The 3,648-nt window shown below is 39.7% G+C and overlaps 1 pseudogene; it reads right to left on the bottom strand.

Moving 5' to 3' along the window:
• Positions 1–891: 891 nt before the first annotated feature.
• Positions 892–3,459, bottom strand: LOC124894612 (annotated as a pseudogene).
• Between the last annotated feature and the right edge of the window lie 189 nt (positions 3,460–3,648).

Below are 3,648 nucleotides of genomic sequence, written 5' to 3' on the forward strand. Positions count from 1 at the left end.
TTCCCTCAACAGACCACTTTGTAGGATTACACTGGAATTTGTAGTTGTAATTTGGTTCTTGCAGTTGTTTTGAGATATGGATTTTGGCTTTGATATATATGAGGCTGCTCTCTACTTTTTAGGGCATGGCCATCTTTTTGGGATCCAGAATCATATCTAGTTTTAGAGCAGCTACAGTTTGGCATTGAAATGGAAGTGCGTTCGCTTTTGGCTTCTACGATATATATAAAGTCAAATGTGAACAAAATACTACAGATAGAAATGGTTTGATCATAGCCACATCAACAACTGTCCAGCATAATGGTAAAAGCCCAAAACATTTTGAGATATCCCAATCTTTTTCTGATCACCATTCTTTCTCCAGTTAAAGGCTGAATTACAAATGTACTCTCTGCAAGTCTTCTTCAGTTAGTGCTGGTGCGGGCGCACGGTAGGTTAACTTCCATAACTGGTGGCTGGGTATATCCCTAAAGGTGGTGGAGGTTGACTAGAATGTTTACATCATGCTGCTGGTGTTGGTAACAAACGATCTCTTGTTAAGTGGCAGTGGATAGATGTTTTCCATGGTAAAAACTGGCAACGAATTAATCGGCATAACCACAAGCTCATTATTAACGTTGTAAAAAAGATGATGCCAAACATGAAATTTGAGAACTATAAAAGAAAGTTTGGGGGCACAAGACGGGGGTTGTGGTGGAGCAGATGGCTTGAGCTTGAGGATAGTCAGTTCCTTCTTTCATAACTAGAGCTCGGAGAAGGAAGAGATAAGAGGGCCCGATGGAACAGAAACCTAAGGAGTTGGGGCAGATATGTAGTTAATGCACCTGCTATTGAAGTAGGTGGTAATCCATAGTAGGGTAAGAGAGTGAAAATAACAACATTAGGTGTTTGTTTCACATATAGCTAGCACTGGTGTGTCCAAGTGGTGATGCCAATTGATGCTAGTAGCAATGAATTGATACTTAATGAGCAATTACAATTGCAAGTCCGAAAAAAAAAGGCATTTGATATTCATTGTAATTCAAAAGGTCGATTACCATACATAGCAAATAAAGCACAACAATGCCTAAAAAAAAAAGGAAAAAAGTTAAGTTTCAGTCATCGGACTTTGTGCCATTGCCAGCCATCACAGCACCCAAAGTCACAGCAAACACCGCACACAACAAGCCTGGGTCGTGCCTCGCAGATTGCGGAGAAAATGCCTCTCTTAGCAACTATGTCAGTAAGTCCAATACCGAGCCAGCACAAACGATGGAAAGCATACAGGGGCAGAGGTAGCATTATGGCCTCAGCAGACAAACCTCGACAGCTGCAAAGATCAAGCATTTGTAGTTGACTACTGTTGTGGTTTGGTCGATCCATCAGCATCTGCACCGCAGCATCAGTGACTCCATTACAGAACCTTAAAGATAAATCAGTTAATGCCTTAGCAGCAGTTGCAATGGTAAAAATAGCTGCATCAGTTATTTTGGGAATGTAAACAACATCCAACACCGATAACGTCTTGCAAATTTTCCTATCGGCATGAAATAAAGACTTAATTCCCTTGTCAGTTACTTTCTCACATTTTCTGATGCACAGCTGCACAATTGGTAAGTCTCCCGCACCGAGAAGAGCAAGACCCACATCGGTGATGCGAGCTTTTGCTAAGTTTAGTCTTGTGAGTGTAGTAACTTTTGATATGTAGAAGGGAGCCTGATCTCCAATGCGTTCGCACCCACTTGTGTCAAGTACCTCCAACTTACGAAACGAGGACAAATGCTCCAAAGCTTCACTAGTTAGAAGACTGCATGATGACAACCTTAATTCAACTACGGACCTTGCAACTCCTGTCATATTATCAATCACCGAGTCTGATAATAGAGGTGAAGTCAACACTTCAAATTTCTTCAGATTCCGGCATGAGTACAGAATTGACAACTATCCAGCTTCAGTAACCTTTGCAAACCCACCAAGTTTCACTGATTCCAACCTTTTACAACTTTCAGAAACATGGAACATGCCTTTATTGTCCACTCTTGTAAATGAAGCAGGACAATTCATTTTACTTCGAACAATTGAGAGGGCAATTAGACACTCGCAGAACTTCAGAGCCTGTAGTCCAATGTTGGTCAAGTCCCCTACCGATGACAATGTAAAAGGTCTGTCTTCAAGATCCAGCTCTACCAAATGAGGAAGAGAATGCACAACTGTGATGAGAAGATCATCTGATATAAGGTCCAAGACAAGAGACAAGCTTCGCAAGTTGAACAGAGGGATTTTCCTGACTGCATCTAACCACAAGACAAAGAGGCGTGCATCCATTTGCTGTAACTTCAATTTTTTTAAACTTGGGGGCAGAAATTGTCCAAGAGGCCGTACATCAAATACATCACGTGAGGTCCCTCGGATTGTTATGGACAGCGACTGCAGGAAAGAAAAGTACTCATGAAATTGACCATCAAAGGAAAACTCTTGTTCTAAAGAGTAATTAGCTTGAAGAGGCATCAGGGACGATTTGAAGAAGAAAGAGAGGACAAATATGTGAAAGATGAGAATACTTTACCTCTAACAAGGGCACCTTTTGGAGCATTTCTGCAAGTTTCCTTTTGAAAAGTTCTGGTGCATCACACCCAGCAAATTCTATAAGCAAGGACCTGATTCAGAAAAAAGAAAAAGGGGAAATAAGAAAACCTACATTGAAAACAAATCCAGGAAGAAGTGACGAGTATGAAAGCAAGATATTGTTGGTGTAACCACAATGAACATTATTATATCTCGACTGTTCCACCTTCCGAAGGTGGAGATATAGAGTGAAATAAATGAATGCCAAGTGCAAAAGCTAATGCCGTTCAAGTTTTCTATACCCAAACAGACTAAAGAAGTTCAGATATCATCAAGGGTCAGCAAAGAAAAAAATTTCAAATTTAAATGAATTGGTACCCAAACGAGTTATTTAAATCAACAAATCTGCTTCAGATATATCGTGAATAAAATTACAAATCAGCTTCAGCAAGTGGAAAGATAATGGCTCCAGTGAACCATTAGATGTAAATAAAATCCATTTATGCATAGAGAATTTCAGGATAATAACAGTCTGAAATCCATCAATGGAGGCGATGAACGCCTTCTAAGCCCTGATAAATTGATCGCAATTTGCAACCAATTCTAAAGCTCTTATCATCAAAGATGTGAAACTATAATCAACGAAGCATTTCATAACAATTTACCGATATATTGACATAGGAGAATACCTTAAGTTGGGGCACCTTTCTCCAATTGCACGCAGAATGTCGTAAGACAGATGGGTACATTTTGAGCAAACTCAAAACTTCGATATGCTCACCGAGAATATTGATGATGGAGGAATCATTCCTCATTCGGAGGCACTCAATAGTTAAACTCTTGGCTCCTGGGACCCTACGCACAACATGTTTTAGAGTATCTTCATCCAGATAGAATCCCTGTAAATCAAAGATACTAGTATGAAAAGTTCATCCCAGAAGTAAGAATCACATTTAGTAAAACTAAAGATAGTCAAATGGACAGTCGTTCATACTACATTCTCCACATGCATTTTAATCTATTCAATAATAAGAGGATTCATCACACTATCTTATCATGAATGTTTGAACCAGCTACACTTGCTAATGCCCACATACGCATTAG

The sequence above is a fragment of the Capsicum annuum genome, unplaced genomic scaffold (genome assembly GCF_002878395.1).
Source record: "Capsicum annuum cultivar UCD-10X-F1 unplaced genomic scaffold, UCD10Xv1.1 ctg76001, whole genome shotgun sequence".
In the NCBI taxonomy this organism is placed as follows: domain Eukaryota; kingdom Viridiplantae; phylum Streptophyta; class Magnoliopsida; order Solanales; family Solanaceae; genus Capsicum; species Capsicum annuum.